Source organism: Lactuca saligna, chromosome 4 (genome assembly GCF_052625555.1).
Source record: "Lactuca saligna cultivar CGN05327 chromosome 4, ASM5262555v1, whole genome shotgun sequence".
NCBI classification, from domain to species: domain Eukaryota; kingdom Viridiplantae; phylum Streptophyta; class Magnoliopsida; order Asterales; family Asteraceae; genus Lactuca; species Lactuca saligna.
This window is the reverse complement of record NC_136420.1, coordinates 67,915,633-67,937,110: the sequence shown is the minus strand read 5'-3', so window position 1 is coordinate 67,937,110 and position 21,478 is coordinate 67,915,633. Positions and strand designations below refer to the sequence as shown.

Genomic DNA, 21,478 nt, shown 5'->3' with positions numbered 1-21,478 from the left:
CTTTATTGTTTCTTGAATTCATCGTGATCTTGTGAGTGACAGAGGAATAGAAGCATCAGGAAGGAGAGGGTGCAACAGTGAGGCGCTAGGAAGAGAACGGTGAATGTCTAGTGGATATGGTTTACAAGAATCGGAAAGAAATACTCCCATATCAAAAACAACACATGCCCTGAATCACAGAAAAACTTAGCCTTGAAACACATAACCTATGCGATGGCGGCTTCTCTCATGTCACCCTCCTCCATTCTTCTTTAATCTAAATTGGTCGAGTTGACCAGAGACGTAAAATCGAAACCAGAGTTGAAAATCATTCAAGTGACCAAAGAAAACCCAAATGAGATCGGTAGAGCCCTATAATAGAGAAAGAGTAGCAGATGGAACAATCATTTTTCCTCAATCGGAAGACTATTGTGTCGAAGCCACCATCGTGACCAGTGCAACGAAGAAGCGAGGGTGAGACGAGAAGATGAATCGAGCCCGCGGTGTAGGTCAATCGATTGGTAGTAGTGATGGTCACGACTAAGGAGAATGTTGGGATCCCCAAAAATTTGAACCGATAATGAAAAAATGACGATGGAATTCAAGCCAGATAGATAAAAGAGGGGAAGATTAGTGGAAAGGATATGAGGCGGTGGAAGATTAGTGGAAAGTATCCATTGGTGAAGAAGGAGGCAAGCCGATGACTATTCAAAATAAGCCACAGCATGAAATCCAATACCAGTCATCACAAGCCAAACCTCAAAACCACCGGCTCCAAACTGGGACCGTAGACAAGCCCCTTGAGATTTAATTATATATATAATATAATATAATATAATAGGTAGTTGTTGGATAAAAATATTTTTTATGTTTTAAAATGTGTTTAGTATGACTAATGATTCCATTCGTTTTTACAATCAATGATCTTATAAAAAGAAAAAGCAATAATATATAAAATCTGGATCTTAACAAATATTGAGTATAACATTTATTATAAGGGATCATAAACCACTGGATAACAAAAGAAAAATAACTAAGATAAAGACTCATTAATTAATTAATTAATCAATCACTCAATCTCAATCTTAATACCACCAATTGTGACATGAACATTGTCACACCTTGGCACCAATTTCACCACCACATCTTCGTCATCTTCTTCAACACCCAAATCCTCCAATAACTCACTTATTCCAATTCTCAACTGTGTCTTTTTCACCTTCCCACCATCACCGCTATGTCCGTTCCTGTGCTTATGTGGCACGTTCACAAAGCTACCGGCACACTCAGCTTTCTCAGCCCCACCACCAGCCGCTGCCTCCTCATCCTCATCGTTAATGAACACATCAAACTTCACAAACTCATCTCTATTGATTTCTATCCCTTCTATCACCAATACTTCTTCTTCCTCCTTCTCTCTTTCCTTCTTTGCTGGCCTCGCCACCATCACCGTCGTTGGTTTGTCTAGACTCATCGGAAAAGTGGCAGGTGTAGCTGGTATTCCGGCCATGTCGGGTTTGCTAAAAAGAAGTTAAAGAACCTTGTGATCAATGCAGAGAGCTTTTCATTTCTGCTAAATCTTTATAATAAACAGATGAATTAATCTCATCTATTATCATTGGCTATAGATGGAGTTTTTTAATTTTTCTTTTTTTTCATCTTTTGTTTTATTTTTTATTATTATTTTCTTTTTTTGTAATTTGCGTGACAGACGGACAAACACACCAATTGCAATTTTTGCGTAATTTATGTGAAATACACGTGTGTAATACGTAGTTTCTTAAAGTATGCGATTATGATCTTATCCGTAATTGATTTGGTAAAAAGGTGGCGTCAACAAATTAATAAATGAACTCGTCAATGAAGTAATCTGCTTTTTTCTATAGAAATAATATTATGGAAATATATTAAAATAACTAACCCAATTGACATTTGACTTTTGTCTTATCGGAAATCTTCGGCGCCTATTTGGTACACAAGTTCGAACTAATTTATAAAATTAGAATGTAAAATTAGTGAAAACTAAGTTTTACTGATAAAATTAAAGAAATTATAATTATTTAAATTACATTAAAATTTGTGTGTAGAGGACTTGATAATTACATTAAATTACGTTATCCATATCATCCCACATATATACCGAAAAACATGCCCCCTACCCCCATCCACAATGATACGCATATGCATTACCTAAGCCCACAAGCTTAAAATGATGTCAACCCCAAGCTACACCTGGGTGTCCAAAAATATTCATACCCGAAAATCCAATTCAAAATTTTAGAAAATTGATTTGAAAATATTTGAAAATCTAGATATCTGAAATTCGGATATCAAGTTATTCGGATTCGGATACGAATAGTGATTTCATAAAAGTTCGGATAGTTCGGATATCCGACATCTGAAATCTATATATTTGCTATTTTTAAATAATTTTCTAGTTTGAAGGATCCACTTTAAAAAACTCAAACCCAAAAGGGACGTTATTGGTACTTGGTAGGGTTAGGACACAAATCTTGAAATCTCAGTTCTTTCCAAACCAAAGCGATCAATTCTCCTCGACCTTAAGACTTTCACTTGTCGAATAGAAAGATCTTCAACTTTTCCGAGAGTTGTTGACACTAGATACAAACCTTCACAATTACTAAGTTCTCATCTTCTTCCAAAGCAACGATCGAATAAAAGGATATTCCCCTTTTCTGAGTTCGACTCATCCCATTTTTTAACGGGTTAATTGCTAGTATAATACATGTCTACACACGTTATGTAATGCTTTTCTTTTGTTTTGTTACTAGTCTACTACTATACATGTAGCTATACGTTTTGTAGCTATATGTGTAAACAAATAAACATGATAGATTCTTAAATGATACTTGAATGTAGTTGATTGTTTATGGACTGCTTTAACTCCAAGAATGGTGGAAGGATTGGTGTGTATACAAGATTGGACATGTATTTTTTATAATTCAGGTATGGTTGATTATCTACTACTTGAAATAGAGAAAATCGAAGAAGGTTAGATTTGTGTAATTGTACTTGTGTGTATTGAGTTTCTTTCAATATATAATTTTAATGTTTTCTTTTTATTGGAACAACCAATTATCATTATTGATGATACGGTTGTAACACCCAAAGTTTGGAAAGCCAAGAAAAGAATGAAAACCCCAATTTTAAGGGGAGACTCGGCGAGTCCAAGGAGGGACTTGGCGAGTCCGAGCGAGATACGGGTCGAGGTGCAAGCGACCGACTCGGCGAGTCGGCCAAGGTGACTCGACGAGTCTGGTCTGAGCAAGGAAAACCCTAAATCCGGGACTTGGAGCTTATTTAAACATCTCATTCTCTCCCCTAGGGTTCCTTTACTGCCTCTCTAGCACAGAACAATAAACCCTAGCCGCCATAATAGTTTTGGAGCAAGATCTAACCCTTGGTGAAGCTCTTTGGAGCTTGAGAGAGAGGATAGTCATTGTGGAGTAAGAAGGGGGCCTTGGATCCAGAGTTGGTGGAGCATTTCTGAGCATTTAAAGGTAATAAATTGTTACCTTCCCTCTTTTGTTTAATAGATCAACCTTGGCTATGAGATTTGGAGCTTTTATGCCATGCTTAAGAACTATTTCGAGTTAGAAGCCCATATCTGAAGTTACTACTTCAGATCTGAGTGTATCTTGGCCTAGAAAGTCATAAAGCATCTATTCTTGGGTTGATAGTGAAGCCTCTTTGTCTTAAACCCTAGTTTGGATTGTTTTAAGCCTAGATCTCTTGATCTACACGTAAAGTTTTCCACTTTACGTGAGGGATAGGCCCTAGAAGTATGGATCTATGAGTTGGAAGCCCTGTTTGGCTCGAAAAGCCACTGCATGGATTAAGGACTGAATAGACTCGGTGAGTCCTTTGAGTGGACTCGACGAGTTGGATGAACAACTCGGCGAGTCTGTTGAAGATTGCCTTGGACTCGGCGAGTCTGCTCTTGGACTCGGCGAGTCAAGTCGCGAAACCCCAAACCCTTCGAGTCAAGGCTCAGTTTAGTGAGTTGAGTGGGGACTCAGTGAGTTGGACAGGACAAAACTCGGAAATCAGTGAACTCGGTGAGTCAGTAGGCTGACTCGGCGAGTAGGGTCAACATGGAAGGTTGACTTTAGCCAGTACTTTGACTTTGATCAGAGTTGAGTTAGTTGACTTGTAAAACCCAGTTTATTTATTAGTTAAATAAATAAATTAATGAACGAATGGTAGCCTAAAATAAATAACTATATGCAGGGTGTTGGGTTGGAGGAGTTAATTTCCACATTTCTATAAGTCGGGGGTTAATAGTGTGTGTTTGGGAACCATTTTATAAATATTTATGAAGACAGGGACTCCGTGGTAATTACTTGGAATTAATTTTAAAAAGGAAATGAGGTGGAGAGGTCGATTATGTTGTAATTAAGACTATGGGGCTGTTTGGTAATTTAAGGGTCGAATTTGAAAAGGATTTCCGAGGTTAGGGTAGAAAGGGTAAAATATGGCCTCATTTTGAAAGAATAAGAAAAGGGAGGGACCATGGGGGTTTTTATGGAGAAACGTTTGATGGGCTACGGGAGTATAAAACCCATCGCATGATAACCCTAACCCTGGCATGAAGGCAGCCGCCATCATCGGAAGATCTCCAGCAGCCACCCTCACCTCTTCAACTTCCAGCCGCCGGAGCCAATTCCCCTACGTCGGAAAGTAAGCAAGGTCGTTGGAGGTTGCTGTTGTGGATCGTCGCTGCCACTCATCGGGATGTTATGACCGCTACTCTCGTCTCTTCAGTTTCCGACGCCGCACCACCCTCTTATTCCATTGTTCGTCCGCCGCCGCATCCCGTGCCGCCTTGCTGCTGTCGCTGTTGGCTTTCTGACGAGAAGAAGAAGTCGAGAATCGGAGCACCACGGTCGCAATCGCTGGTTCGTTTCACCGGTCTTTTCATTGCCGCCGTCATCCTCCTCCATGTTCGAAGTATATATGTATGGTGGGTGTTTTATCCGTGGGTTTGTGTGCGTTTCAATACTTTTGGTGTGTGCTGGTTGGCCGGAAAACCCGAGGAAACCACCATGGCTGCCAACCATGGTGGTTGTCGCCGCTAGTTCCTTTTCTGCCACCCTTAGCCACCGTAAAAGGTTGATGTGGGTGTGTTTATGGGTGTATGTTCGTGTGAAATTGCTGCTACCGGTTTCGTTGGAGTTGTATGGGTGTTTGTGTGGCCGGAGAGTCCACCACCACCATCGTGAGGTGGTGGCTGCCACCATGTGCCGCCATATGTGTGTGTTTATCTTAGTGTGTGGGTGTGTGTTTATTTGAGTTTTTAGCATTGTAATTTGTATCAAAAATAGAATAATGGAATGAAACTCGAAACCACCACCGTAGGGTGGTGGCTGCCGCCACCGGCCGCCATGTCGGGTGGCGGTGTGCTTTGATGGTGTTTGGACTCGTTTGGATGATTAGACAAAGGACTAAAACCCTAATGGGCCTTGAAACCCTATTGGGCCTAACAAAGCTTAAGGGGCTCTAATGGACCCAATAAAACCCTAATGGGCTTAATAATATGTTAGTGGGCTTGATAGGCCCGATAAAGCCCTAATTGACATAAAAGGCCAACAAATTGATAAATGGGCTAATATTTGGATTGGAAAACCCTAATGCCATTAAAACCCTAACTTTAATAATTATTCGGGTCACACAAGAATTATTTAATAACTTGAGATATTAAATAATAAGCGTTGGCAAAGATTAATCTAAGTGATAATGGACTTAATGGATTAAGTCCTTAATGGGTTAAGTAGGAAACTTAACCCTAATCATCATTTTATGTGAAACCCTAATTTCACTTGGGTTTATTGTTGGGCCTTTCTATTGGGCCTTGATGATTGGATTAATAATAGGCCATCCAAGAATAATTATATGGTCTAAAATGATTTAATGGGCCTAGGGTAAGTCCCATGTAAGGGGTTGGGCCCAATTTGTAAAATTGGGCCATAGATGGACCATAGTTGGGCCTTAATGATTGTATGATGTTGGGCCTTAGAATAAGACCATGTATAGGCCTGGGCCCAATTTGGATGCGTTGGGCTTTGATTCCTAGTCGACTTTGGGCCTATGGATTGGGCCTTGGGGTTGAATAAGCCAAGTTAGGGGTAATGTAGTAATTACCCAAAGAATGTACTTATGGTTATGTATTGGGACCCAATTATTAATTGGGTGTTATTTTGGTGTTGACAGTTCGGGAATCTGTCAGCCAGCAGCTGGGGTCGAGTCTGCGGGACTTCAGCAAGTGTGGGATTGTGTCTTCGGGACTTCAGCAGTGTGAGGTGAGTTACCTTTCAGTAGTAGTGGGTCTAAGGCCACAATGCCGGCCCACCAGTAGGAGAAGTATGATAGATGATTGTCTTTGTGATATCATCTAGGTTTGCTACTACCTGATATGTTATATGCTAGCATGATATGTTGTATGTGATAGTAGTCGAGTTCGGTTGTTAGGACCGAAGGGTAGTCAGACACCCCAAATACGTCTGACAATATGTGATGATATGTTTGCATGCTGGCTTGTTATGTTATATGCGATAGAGGTAGTATGAGGGGACCAGTCCCCGTGTTCGGTTGTTAGGACCGAAGGGTAGTTCAGGCACCCCAGATATGTCTGAAAGTATGTTTATGTTATGATATATGTGATAGTAGCAGTAGGGGGTGGAATAGTCCCCGAGGGTCGGTTGTTAGGACCGACGGGTAGGTCAGCACCCCAGAATGGCTTGACACGGGTAGGTCAGCACCCCAGAATGGCTTGACACGGGTAGGTCGGGCACCCCAGAATTGCCCGGCAGTATGTATGCTATGTGATTGTATGGTATTTGGTATGATGGGGGAACTCACTAAGCTTTGTGCTTACGGTTTACAGTTTTGGTTTCAGGTACTTGTTTTCAAAGGAGAGGAGCTGGCTCGATTGCAGCGCATCACACTATGGTTTTCCGCACATGAGATCTTTGGGATTACACTCTGATATTATTTTATTATAACACGTTTGATTATTTCTACTCTGGTTTTGACATGACATGATATTACGGATGTTTTATTACACTGTTGGTTTTATAATGACGTATTTAAAAATGAAAATTTTGGCTTGTATTTTTGGGATGTTACAAGTTGGTATCAGAGCCTTGGTTTGAGGGATTCGGGCGTGCTCCCGGGTGTGTCTGAACTCAAACTAAGGACTTGGTATGGAAATTTTCAAAAGTAAAACCATTTCATAAATAGGAGTTTGAAAAGAATCTGAAAAGAGAAAGGAACTTTGAGAAGAACATAGTGTGTGATGCGTGCAATCAGCCGAGCTCAAGTAAGTTTTCCCCAAGATACCCATACATGTTATGTTATGGTATGATATGATATGATATGATTATGAGAATTGCATGCTAGATTTGGGCTAAGGATCTAGGAGGATGCCTTATATGCCTATTGTATGTGCTTGTAGACTTGCATGCTAGTACTGATCAGTCAGTGATAGGATAGCTTGTTTAGGTTATGCCTGATTGTATGAGCCTTTTAATTGCATGTACACATTCCTGATTAGAGGATAAAATGATTTGATTGGAATATGATGGTTAGATTTTCCATTGTCTGAATGCTGCTTGCTTTGTGCTTTGTGGGACTCTTAGTAATGTGAGTTAGCTATTAAGTGAATATGCTAAGTCACATGTGGCACAGGCTGGATAATCTCAGAGTGATAGATTTGATCCTATTGCGCAGCTCTCGTTTGAGTCTAACCGTATAGGGATGAGTCTGTTACTTGAAGGATTATCTGATCTCTGTTGCATGTGGCTATATTCATGAGGTAGCTAGTTGACATTACTGGGAATCTTTCGGCAGTTGAGGACTGGGTAAGTTCAGGAACCTAGGGAAGCCTAGGATATATTTCAGTGAGTTAGTAGTGAGGCTCAGTTAGACTTGGGTGTACCAGTTGAGGAAGTGACTCGGAGGATCCGGGAGGATTGCTGAGGAAAGTATGGATAGGTGTGGAAGGTAGTATTTGGCCCGTACTACTGAAAGCACATGATCCATAATCGAATCAGTGAAAGTCTTGGAGAATCTAAGAAGCTTCAGAGAAGAATTTGTGACCCAGTTTGGGGACAAAGGATGTTCCAGATGTTGCAGCTTAGTCATTGGCAAGCGAGCTAGTGAGCGTGACAGGGTGTCAGACCATGAAGGATATGATTTCCCAGATTTGCAGATGCGGGATCGATTTGGGAGCACCCTGGGAAGAGAGGTGTGTGCCAGGTGCATATAGTAGGGGTCTCGGGAAGAGACCCATGATTTCTGATCATCAGGAAGGGCCAGCAGGGCCGGAGTCAGTGTAGCACGTACAGGACAGTGTACAAGGGAGTTTGTCACTCCAAGGGTTTAGTCTGCTACAAGGTAGCGGGGTTGGTCATGTCAGCAGAAGGTGATCAGTATTGCTTCAGGTGTTGCGGGTATGTCATCTTCTATGATCTTAGGTGAATTTTTGGAATACGTACCGCTTTGGTATTGTGAGTGAGTTTGGATAAGTCAGACCTCGGGTCGGTTTTTCTGCTAGTGTTTGGGTTACCAAGGATCATATATGCCATCTTTCATGCCGAAAGGTCCTTGATGAACCCAAAGAGGAACGCATCTTGCGGAGTGGGTTCTGCGTATACCGTTATCATTTCGGATCTTTATCAGGATCTATGCAAGAGTATTATTTTAAGGATACTCGATCAGGGTTAGAGTGATTGTTCTCTAATGAAGTCAGCGTTCAGAAGCTCTATCATTGTTCAGGTATGGTCGGGAATTGTTTATGGATGAACTTTGGATGTTCAAGAGAATTGTGTTTTCGCATGGGCTATGTTCGGTTAGAGTTTAGTGGTACTGCAAGATTAGGAGTGGGAACGAGGATTCGTCAGCTAGAGTGAAGATTAAGGTCTTCAATTGATAGCATGTTAGATGGATTGAGGTGTCAGACTGGATTAGATTTCAAGAGTATTCATCGAGATTTCCGAGGATGGGAGATCTCAAGGTTTAATCGGCGACTAAGCGCTAGCATTGGCAGACACAAGTTGTCATCAGTGGGATACTAGGAAGCGAGAAGGGTTGGAAATCCTTCAATTCTTGTGTGCAGTGAAGACTTAGTCGAATCTAAGTGGGGGAGAGACTTTTATAAAGTTCTCCAACTAGGAGTTCTGGTTGCACGAGGTGCAATCTCTTGGGTACCCTGTCAACCACAAGGGTATTCTAGTTGATTCGGCTGAGATAGAGGCTGTGATGCAGTGGGAGATTCTGAGGTCTCCATCTGAGATTCGGAATTCCCGGGGTCTAGCGGTTTATTATCGGAGATTTATGCGAGACTTCTTCAAGATTGATGTTTCCTTTAACCCGACTGACCAAGAATTCGGTGACCTTTCGTTGGGGGCTTGGGCAGCAGGCAGCCTTCGAGATTCTCAGACAGTGGTTGTGCAAGACATTGATTCTCACTATGCCAGAGGGTGTAGATGACTTTGTGGGTTACTGTGACGCTTGATCACGGGAATGGGTTATGGTACTGATAGAGTGGGGTCACATGATAGCATGTTTTGGGAACCAGTCTAGAGTTCCGGTTAGGACTCAAGTTCAGTGGTATGTTAGGTCGAGTGCGTGTTCGACCCGGTTTGGAAAGTGTTGTAAGACTACGGGGGTAGCCGTAGCATTCACCAGTGGTTAGTTAGCATGGGAAGTGTTGTAAGACTGCGGGTGTAGCCTAGCATTCACTAGGGTGATAGATTGCATGAGCGTGTTGTTAGAATGTGGAAGGAGCAATAGTACCCACCAGTTCGGGTGCAATAGTGAGGATATGGAAATCCATGAATTGGACCTCGGATTTACCCAGATGGATTAGATCTGGTTGAGCCAGTGATAAGATTGTAGGAGTGCCACTACAGTGATAGGATCAGGGAAGCAGTGAATCGTATAAGGTTGCTTGTGATATAAGGCTACCATCGGTTAGGTAGCAATCAGTTTTAGTCTTGGATTTGATGGTGACAGGATTTGATGCATGGACCCGATCGGTTAGATCAGAAAGTTGTTAGAACCTCAGTGGCATGATAACTAGTGGCAACTAGTTCCAGAGAGGGATTTCGTTCAGAAGTCATGTAAGGCGACTAAGTAGGGAGTCCTTTAGCTCCGCAGCCGGGTGGAAACCCAGTATTTCAGAGGATTGGCAAGCGAATTAAGACCCTGGAGGTCTTGGTAGCTTTTGGTAAGCAGCTATGTAGCCACATACTGCCTCAGGCAGTTCAGCATTCGAGCAATTTCCGCGTTTGGGCAGTGTTCGTATTCGTGTTTTAGGTTGCAAGTACACACGGATAACTAGATGATTTGGGGAGTGACAAGTCACTCACACCGAGATTAGTTGAGCCTTGGCTAAGTGTAAGTGATTTATAGGGATAACTGGGTTTGTGCACCTGTTTTATAGTGAGGACCTAAAGCTATCAGAAGTCGAGTAGTCAGTTGAGGGATAAACATGCTAGATTCATCGATAATGATTCGGTATGAGTGGTCTGTCAGGCAATCAGACCATCTCGAGATAGTAGATTCAGACGCAGTGGATGTGCTCCCGTTGCGAGGAGTTCGTTCATATGGGGATATTAGGGTTTTGCGAAGATTGGTTATAGCTACCTTGGGAAGGCTAGGGTGTGCTCGGGAAGATGACTATGTTACTAGAGTGGCTTGGTATGTAAGGATTGGTAACGAATGATTTCGAGGACGAAATCTAATTTAAGTGGGGGAGAATTGTAAAACCCAGTTTATTTATTAGTTAAATAAATAAATTAATGAACGAATGGTAGCCTAAAATAAATAATTATATGCAGGGTGTTGGGTTGGAGGAGTTAATTTCCACATTTCTATAAGTCGGGGGTTAATAGTGTGTGTTTGGGAACCATTTTATAAATATTTATGAAGACAGGGACTCCGTGGTAATTACTTGGAATTAATTTTAAAAAGGAAATGAGGTGGAGAGGTCGATTATGTTGTAATTAAGACTATGGGGGCTGTTTGGTAATTTAAGGGTCGAATTTGAAAAGGATTTCCGAGGTTAGGGTAGAAAGGGTAAAATATGGCCTCATTTTGAAAGAATAAGAAAAGGGAGGGACCATGGGGGTTTTTATGGAGAAACGTTTGATGGGATACGGGAGTATAAAACCCATCGCATGATAACCCTAACCCTGGCATGAAGGCAGCCGCCATCATCGGAAGATCTCCAGCAGCCACCCTCACCTCTTCAACTTCCAGCCGCCGGAGCCAATTCCCCTACGTCGGAAAGTAAGCAAGGTCGTTGGAGGTTGCTGTTGTGGATCGTCGCTGCCACTCATCGGGATGTTACGACCGCTACTCTTGTCTCTTCAGTTTCCGACGCCGCACCACCCTCTTAATCCATTGTTCGTCCGCCGCCGCATCCCGTGCCGCCTTGCTGCTGTCGCTGTTGGCTTTCTGACGAGAAGAAGAAGTCGAGAATCGGAGCACCACGGTCGCAATCGCTGGTTCGTTTCACCGGTCTTTTCATTGCCGCCGTCATCCTCCTCCATGTTCGAAGTATATATGTATGGTGGGTGTTTTATCCGTGGGTTTGTGTGCGTTTCAATACTTTTGGTGTGTGCTGGTTGGCCGGAAAACCCGAGGAAACCACCATGGCTGCCAACCATGGTGGTTGTCGCCGCTAGTTCCTTTTCTGCCACCCTTAGCCACCGTAAAAGGTTGATGTGGGTGTGTTTATGGGTGTATGTTCGTGTGAAATTGCTGCTACCGGTTTCGTTGGAGTTGTATGGGTGTTTGTGTGGCCGGAGAGTCCACCACCACCATCGTGAGGTGGTGGCTGCCACCATGTGCCGCCATATGTGTGTGTTTATCTTAGTGTGTGGGTGTGTGTTTATTTGAGTTTTTAGCATTGTAATTTGTATCAAAAATAGAATAATGGAATGAAACTCGAAACCACCACCGTAGGGTGGTGGCTGCCGCCACCGGCCGCCATGTCGGGTGGCGGTGTGCTTTGATGGTGTTTGGACTCGTTTGGATGATTAGACAAAGGACTAAAACCCTAATGGGCCTTGAAACCCTATTGGGCCTAACAAAGCTTAAGGGGCTCTAATGGACCCAATAAAACCCTAATGGGCTTAATAATATGTTAGTGGGCTTGATAGGCCCGATAAAGCCCTAATTGACATAAAAGGCCAACAAATTGATAAATGGGCTAATATTTGGATTGGAAAACCCTAATGCCATTAAAACCCTAACTTTAATAATTATTCGGGTCACACAAGAATTATTTAATAACTTGAGATATTAAATAATAAGCGTTGGCAAAGATTAATCTAAGTGATAATGGACTTAATGGATTAAGTCCTTAATGGGTTAAGTAGGAAACTTAACCCTAATCATCATTTTATGTGAAACCCTAATTTCACTTGGGTTTATTGTTGGGCCTTTCTATTGGGCCTTGATGATTGGATTAATAATAGGCCATCCAAGAATAATTATATGGTCTAAAATGATTTAATGGGCCTAGGGTAAGTCCCATGTAAGGGGTTGGGCCCAATTTGTAAAATTGGGCCATAGATGGACCATAGTTGGGCCTTAATGATTGTATGATGTTGGGCCTTAGAATAAGACCATGTATAGGCCTGGGCCCAATTTGGATGCGTTGGGCTTTGATTCCTAGTCGACTTTGGGCCTATGGATTGGGCCTTGGGGTTGAATAAGCCAAGTTAGGGGTAATGTAGTAATTACCCAAAGAATGTACTTATGGTTATGTATTGGGACCCAATTATTAATTGGGTGTTATTTTGGTGTTGACAGTTCGGGAATCTGTCAGCCAGCAGCTGGGGTCGAGTCTGCGGGACTTCAGCAAGTGTGGGATTGTGTCTTCGGGACTTCAGCAGTGTGAGGTGAGTTACCTTTCAGTAGTAGTGGGTCTAAGGCCACAATGCCGGCCCACCAGTAAGAGACGTATGATAGATGATTGTCTTTGTGATATCATCTAGGTTTGCTACTACCTGATATGATATATGCTAGCATGATATGTTGTATGTGATAGTAGTCGAGTTCGGTTGTTAGGACCGAAGGGTAGTCAGACACCCCAGATACGTCTGACAATATGTGATGATATGTTTGCATGCTGGCTTGTTATGTTATATGCGATAGAGGTAGTATGAGGGGACCAGTCCCCGTGTTCGGTTGTTAGGACCGAAGGGTAGTTCAGGCACCCCAGATATGTCTGAAAGTATGTTTATGTTATGATATATGTGATAGTAGCAGTAGGGGTGGAATAGTCCCCGAGGCTCGGTTGTTAGGACCGACGGGTAGGTCAGCACCCCAGAATGGCTTGACACGGGTAGGTCAGCACCCCAGGATGGCTTGACACGGGTAGGTCGGGCACCCCAGAATTGCCCGGCAGTATGTATGCGATGTGATTGTATGGTATTTGGTATGATGGGGGAACTCACTAAGCTTTGTGCTTACGGTTTACAGTTTTGGTTTCAGGTACTTGTTTTCAAAGGAGAGGAGCTGGCTCGATTGCAGCGCATCACACTATGGTTTTCCTCACATGAGATCTTTGGGATTACACTCTGATATTATTTTATTATAACACATTTGATTATTTCTACTCTGGTTTTGACATGACATGATATTACGGATGTTTTATTACACTGTTGGTTTTATAATGACGTATTTAAAAATGAAATTTTTGGCTTGTATTTTTGGGATGTTACATGACTTTTAGAGGTCTGTCAGGCTAAGTGTCTCTTTGTTATTGGTAGCTCGGAGAGTTAGAGGAGCAGTGTTTCAGACGGTGGTTGGTTAGCAGTCTGAGGGTTACCAGCAGAATTCAGCAGTTCAGGTGAGTTTCCTTCCAGTAGGACCGGGTCTAAGGCCACAATGCCGGCCCGTTCAGTTAGCAGTAGTTTCCGGACTTCGATCCGATGCAGTAGTTAGTATGTTTGATGCCTTCGTGGCTCAGACAGGATTTATGTGATATGTGATATGTGTTATGTGTTCCGGGCTACGGCCCGATGTAGTATGCAGTATATGTGTTCATGCTAGTTGATATGTTATGCCATGTTATGTTCAGTCAGTTTCCGGACTTCGGTCCGATACAGGGGGCAAGGCCCCAGTTAGTCCGGACTTCGGTCCGATGCAGGGGACAAGGTCCGAGTCAGTTTCCGGACTTCAATCCGATGCAGGGGCAAGGCCCCAATTAGTCCGAACTTCAGTCCGATGCAAGGGACAAGGTCCCAGTCAGTTTCCGGACTTCAGTCCGATGTAGGGGGCAAGGCCCCAGTTAGTCTGGACTTCGGTCCGATGCAGGGGACAAGGTCCCAGTCAGTTTCCAGACTTCAGTCCGATGTAGGGGACAAGTTCCCAGTTAGTCTGGACCTCGGTCCGATGCAGTGGGCAAGGCCCAGTATGTGCTTTATATGTTATTGTATGGTATGTGGTAGTTTGGGGGAGCTCACTAAGCTTCGTTCTTACAGTTTCAGTTTTTGGTTTCAGGTACTCAATTTTCAAAAGAGGAGCTCGGAAAGATTACAGTGCACACACCATAGTCAGCTAGCTTGGGATGTTTTACTCTGATAATAAGTTTGTATTTCAAAGTAATGCTATGAAATTATGTTATGATTTATGATACGGTTTTTATGAATATGGTTTTGGTAACGTTTTAAAAAGAAAATTTTAGTTTTGATTTTTGGGATGTTACAAGTTGGTATCAGAGCCTTGGTTTGAGGGATTCGGATACACTTCGAGTGTGTCTGAACTCAAACTACGGGAATGGAAAAAGGTTTTCAAAAGAAAGACATTTTCGAAAAGAATTTTTGAGAAAAGAAAGAGTTTTTGAAAAAAAAAGCGAAAAGAAATTTTAGAAAGAAAAGAACTTTAAAAAGAGAAAAAGGGGTGTGGTGAATGCGATCAGCCGAGCTCAAGTAAGTACTCCCAAATTACCCATGCAAGTTTATGTGATGATTATCAGTTTCAGTGGAACAACATGCTAGATTAGGACTGAGGATCTAGGGATGATGCCTTATGTGCCTATTATACGTGCTTTTGATCTACATGATAGTGCTGAATAGATAGTAGTAGGATAGCCTGTTTAGGTTATGCCTGAGTTTATGAGTTGTGTTGCATGCTAGTCCAGATTCTTGCTATGTGGATATGATTGCTTGAGTATGTTATGGTTAGATTTTCCCTTTGTCTGAATGCTGCTTGCTTTGTGCATGGTGGGATTCTAAGTGATGGGAGTTAGCCATTAGGTGGATACGGTACGTCACATGTGATCAGGGTTGAATAATCTCAAAGTGTTGGATTTGGTCCTATTGCGCAACTCTTGTTTGAGTCCAACCGTTGTAGGAACGAGTCCTCTACTTGAAGGATTATCTGAGCCTCGTCACATGTGATGGTATCCAGGTAATGGCTAATTAGCATCACAATGAGACCTTCAGCAGTTGAGGGTTGGTTTGAGTTGAGTCAGAGGTTTCCCTAGGGTAAGCCTAGGATGAGGTAGTGCTGGGAGCAGTAGTAGTAGAAAAGGGACCTGGTGGAGTCAAAGCAGTTATTGAGGAAAGTACGGATAGATGTGGAAGGTAGTATGGGCCCGTACTACTGAAAGCAGAGGATCCGTACTGGATTCGGGAAAGGCCGAGACAAGACCGGGAACCTAGTAGTGAGTATGTTTGGTCTCGTAGCAGTAAGGAGTATTCTGATAATGGTTATGATTCAGTATGGGTCATTGCGAGAGAGACCAGCGGGCGGATCAGGCGCCAGAGAGGGATCAGGTTCGGGTTCAGGGGTCGAGCAACTCGAGGAGCGGATGAGAGAGTCGATATCAGCCGAGGTTACGCGCAGTACTCTAGTTCAGACTCCTGTGATCTTTGGCACGGTCAAGGAGGGTATATTGGAGATTTTGAATGAGAGGCTGGGAGCCTTCCGTACTGAGATGATGGCTTTGTTGGGAGCGCGTACCTTGACATTTCGGGAGTTAGGGCTCGCGGGGCACCAGATTATCATGGGACTAGGGACCCCATCGCTAGTAGTAGATGGTTGGCTGATGTTGCCAACACATTCCGTACGAGCCAATGTCCTGAGGAGGACAAGGTCAGACTCGCTTCCTGTCTTCTAAAGGACAGAGCGAGGGATTGGTGGGAAGAGATTGGTCATGCTTTGGGGTGATGGTGCCGCGTTGGACGCGATGAGTTGGAGCGACTTCTCAGCTAGGTGCAGGGCGGAGTTTTCGCCGATTATTGAGGTGCAGCAGTTGGCCCGGGAGTTTCAGGATTTAACGCAGACCAGTGAGGCTGTGGCGGAGATCACCACCAAGTTCAGGGAAAGGGTCCTTCTTGTTACGCAGTATGTCGCGAATGAGGAGATGAAGAAGGCCCGATGTCACGAGATGCTGAGGGATGACATTAGGGAGTTCGTGAGGAGGTCCGGCTGTAAGACGCTGGAAGATATGATTTCTCGGGCTAGGGAAAGGGAAATTAATTTGGAGAAGATCCGGAAGAGGAAGCCGGATGAGGTTTAGGTAGCCGCGAGTTCGGGCAAAAGGCCTAAGGGATCGGATTCGAGATCGATGGATTATCAGGACCGCAGTCGATGCGGAAAGTGTGGCAGGGTGCACGGGGATGCGTGCAGGAGTGGTAGTGGTGGTGAGTCGGGCTGCTTTAGGTGCGGTCGGACTGGTCATTTTAGCAGGGATTGTACTATTACCACCACTCAGGGATCAGACTTGATATGTTTTCACTACAATCAGCGGGGCCACAAGAAGGCTCAGTGCCCCAGTGTTTTCAGCAGGACGGGTGATGGCACCTGCCCTTGCAACCTTGAGGATCACATACGGTCGTCACGGCCGTGCGGAGGTGCCTGCGGTTGGAGGCAGGGCTTTTCAGATGGTTACCTTGGAGACGCGAGCAGAGTCAGACGTTGCAGGTATGCGATTTCCGTTTTCAGTTCTTCTGTTTGTGCATGATGTTATATTGTTATGGTTCTGCATCAATATCTGTATGAGTATTTTATTTTTGAGCGGGTTGATTGTGATCGAGTTATATGCCATCTGCATACCGTGGATATTGGATAGTGACTAAGGGATGAGTTCTATTGGAGAAGGTTACTTAGGGTGCAGTAACTGTAGCATGCCTTGGAGGGACTCGGTATGTCTCGCTAGTTCGGAGCCGTATAAGTTTTAGAATGGACAGGTTAGATCCCTAGCTATGGTAAGCTTGGGATTCCTCAGCGGATTGATTATGGAATGGTAGCAAGGATTAGGATTTCTCTTTATTGAGCATCGAGGTGTAATCAGGATCGAAGTGGGGGAGAATCCTCCGAGTATACAAGGGTAAGAGCACGCAAATCCAGAACGAGTACGTGATTTCTTTGAAGGAAAAGAAGTAGTTCAGCGTTAGACGGATTGAGTAGTTCAGGGTTTGGAGTTTGAGAAACTCCCCATCGACCCGTGCGTGTAAATGGTAATGGTAAGAATGTGGTTCGGAATCCAGTGAAGGGTCACCTGTAGGACTCGTGTGAGTCGGAAAGGAGGATCTTGAGAACGGTTAGCAAGAGATGTTTCTGTGTTAGTAGTCAGTGGTAGAGGCAGCACGTAGGGTTGTGTAGATTCAGGAGTTGGAAGTTTGGAAACTTCCCAATGTTAGTTTCATGTTTCTGGATTAGTAGACGGTTGGTTTGGGAACCAAGTCGAAGAATTCCTCGACGGAACGCTAATTTCTTCAAGGATATAAGATGTCGAGGTTGATTTAGCATCTGATGATTAAGGACTGATTTTGAGAAGTCAGGATGAGGAATTGCTAGCAGAACTAGGGATAGTCAGGAAGTCCTCGGATTAGTGATTGGTAAGCAGTAAGATAGTAGTAGTAGTGTTGTAAGTCTGCGGGGGTAGCCGTAGCATTCACTAGCAGCCAGATAGTAGTAGTAGTGTTGTAAGTCTGCGGGGGTAGCCGTAGCATTCACTAGCAGCCAGATAGTAGTGGTAGTGTTGTAAGTCTGCGGGGGTAGCCGTAACATTCACTAGCAGCCAGATAGTAGTAGTAGTGTTGTAAGTCTGCGGGGGTAGCCGTAGCATTCACTAGCAGTCAGATAGTAGTAGAGTAATGTAAGCCTGCGAGGGTAGACGTAGCGTTCACTAGCAGCCAGGCAGTATTAGGGAGTTTTTAGGTCTACGGGTGTAGCCGTAGCATTCGCCATGTTAGTAGACACCATGAACGCGTTGTTTGGACGCATGGGAGAAGCAGTAGTATCCACCAGTTCGTGTGCAGCAGCGAGCATGCGGAAATCCACGGGTTGGATTTCGAATTTTCCAGAGTTTAGTCATGGTTGAGCCAGCAATGCAGTAGATGGATCGTCATCACAGTCATGAGATCAGTGAAGCAGTGAACCATTGGGGTTCATGTATGTTAAGGGCTACCATTAGCCTGGGAGCCATCATTATAGTCTTGGATTTGTTGATGTTTGGATTCGACGTTTGGACCCGGTCGGTTGGATCGGGAGGTTGTTAGGGCCACAGTAACAGGATGACTAGTGGAAACTAGTTCCAAAGAAAGGTTTCGTTCGGGCAGTTCAGTGTTGCAGCAGTCCAGTGTTTCAGGCAGTTTAGTGTTTCAGGCAGTTCAGTGTTTCAGGTAGTTCAGTGTTTCAGATAGTTGCTGTATTTTGGGCAGTATTAATTTTGTGTCTGACTACAAGTTCAGCCTTATTAGTTGGACCTAGGTGGTCTCAGTTCATCCGGAAGCCAAATGTGGAATAGCAGAATTTTCAGTCAGTAGCAGTGTGAGTATGCAGCGTATGGTAGGTTTCAGTCTGTTGTTCGTGGGGTGCGCGACACCAAATGGTAGTAGAAAGAATGCCCAGTGGATACTGGCGACGATGACCATACTGGGAGACAGGGTCTTCACAGTGACGGAAGAGGAAGGTAGTTATGGAGCATCACCTTGGGAAGGCAAGGAAATCGTGCAAGGAAAGAAAGGGTAAACCCCTACGGGGTCAGTGCGGTATTTGGAGAGTATCAGAAAGATTGTCGGTTGAGTGAGTTGTGTTTCCAAAATGTTCAGGGTCAGGATGGACCCGAGATTATTATCGATAAGGATTGTCATTGGTCTGAATGACTGAGCGGAAGGCCAGCGAAGGTAGGCAGCGTGTTAGAATGAGCGGTTGGGTATTGGAGGCAGATCGCAGTCGGTGGATCGTAGCAAACTTCAAGGACGAAGTTTAGTTTAAGTGGGGGAGAGTTGTAACACCCAAAGTTTGGAAAGCCAAGAAAAGAATGAAAACCCCAATTTTAAGGGGAGACTCGGTGAGTCCAAGGAGGGACTCAGCGAGTCCGAGCGGGATACGGGTCGAGGTGTAAGCGACCGACTCGGCGAGTCGGCCAAGGTGCCTCGGTGAGACTGGTATGAGCAAGGAAAACCCTAAATCCGGGACTTGGAGCTTATTTAAACGTCTCATTCTCTCCCCTAGGGTTCCTTTACTGCCTCTCTAGCACAGAACAATAAACCCTAGCCGCTATAATCGTTTTGGAGCAAGATCTAACCCTTGGTGAAGCTCTTTGGAGCTTGAGAGAGAGGATAGTCATTGTGGAGCAAGAAGGGGGCCTTGGATCCAGAGTTGGTGGAGCATTTCTGAGCATTTAAAGGTAATAAATCGTTACCTTCCCTCTTTTGTTTAATAGATCAACCTTGGCTATGAGATTTGGAGCTTTTATGCCATACTAAAGAACTATTTCGAGTTAGAAGCCCAAATCTGAAGTTACTACTTTAGATCTGAGTGTATCTTGGCCTAGAAAGTCATAAAGCATCTATTCTTGGGTTGATAGTGAAGCCTCTTTGTCTTAAACCCTAGTTTGGATTGTTTTAAGCCTAGATAGCTTGATCTACACGTAAAGTTTGCCACTTTACGTGAGGGATAGGCCCTAGAAGTATGGATCTAAGAGTTGGAAGCCCTGTTTGGCTCGAAAAGCCACTGCATGGATTAAGGACTGAATAGACTCGGCGAGTCCTTTGAGTGGACTCGGCGAGTAGTATTAAGATGGAGGCGAACTCGACGAGTTGGATGAACAACTCGACGAGTCTGTTGAAGATTGCCTTGGACTCGGCGAGTCTGCTCTTGGACTCGGCGAGTCAAGTCGCGAAACCCCAAACCCTTCGAGTCAAGGCTCAGTTTAGTGAGTTGAGTGGGGACTCAGTGAGTTGGACAGGACAGAAATCGGAAATCAGTGAACTCGGTGAGTCAGTAGGCTGACTCGGCGAGTAGGGTCAACATGGAAGGTTGACTTTGGCGAGTTAGAGGAGCAGCGTTTCAGACGGTGGTTGGTTAGCAGTCCGAGGGTTACCAGCAGAATTCAGCAGTTCAGGTGAGTTTCTTTCCAGTAGGACCGGGTCTAAGGCCACAATGCCGGCCCGTTCAGTTAGCAGTAGTTTCCGGACTTCGGTCCGATGCAGTAGTTAGTATGTTTGATGCCTTCGTGGCTCAGACAGAATTTATGTGCTATGTGATATGTGTTATGTGTTCCGGGCTACGGCCCGATGCAGTATGCAGTATATGTGTTCATGCTAGTTGATATGTTATGCCATGTTATGTTCAGTCAGTTTCCGGACTTCGGTCCGATGCAGGGGACAAGGCCCCAGTTAGTCCGGACTTCGGTCCGATGCAGGGGACAAGGTCCCAGTCAGTTTCCGGACTTCAGTCCGATGTAGGGGGCAAGGCCCCAGTTAGTCCGGACTTCGGTCCGATGCAGGGGACAAGGTCCCAGTCAGTTTCCGGACTTCAGTCCGATGCAGGGGGCAAGGCCCCAGTTAGTCCGGACTTCGGTCCGATGCAGGGGACAAGGTCCCAGTCAGTTTCCGGACTTCAGTCCGATGTAGGGGACAAGGTCCCAGTTAGTCTGGACCTCGGTCCGATGCAGTGGGCAAGGCCCAGTATGTGCTTTATATGTTATTGTATGGTATGTGGTAGTTTGGGGGAGCTCACTAAGCTTCGTTCTTACAGTTTCAGTTTTTGGTTTCAGGTACTCAGTTTTCAAAAGAGGAACTCGGAAAGATTGCAGTGCACACGCCATAGTCAGCTAGCCTGGGATGGTTTACTTTGCTAATAAGTTTGTATTTCGAAGTAATGCTATGAAATTATGTTATGATTTATGATACGGTTTTTATGAATATGGTTTTGGTAACGTTTTAAAAAGAAAGTTTTAGTTGTGATTTTTGGGATGTTACAACGGTTGATGAAAGATCTAGAATCACTGATTTGACTTGAGGTATATAAATATTTAGATGTTAAACTTCAACTATTTAAATTATGTCAAACTATTTTTTTTATTTGAATATGTAATTTGTTATTTTATATATATATATTTCTTTTTTTGATTTCTATTTCTTTTAAATTGCAGCTTTAAATAGTAGCTGTATAGTGGAGTTTTTTTTTTTTTGTGGTAAATATGGATAAGATTTATGGACTTAAG

General features: G+C 43.9%; 1 pseudogene; it reads right to left on the bottom strand.

The window, feature by feature from the left end:
• Window positions 1-944: 944 nt before the first annotated feature.
• LOC145042079 ((+)-larreatricin hydroxylase, chloroplastic pseudogene) lies at window positions 945-1,608 on the bottom strand (annotated as a pseudogene).
• Window positions 1,609-21,478: the final 19,870 nt, after the last annotated feature.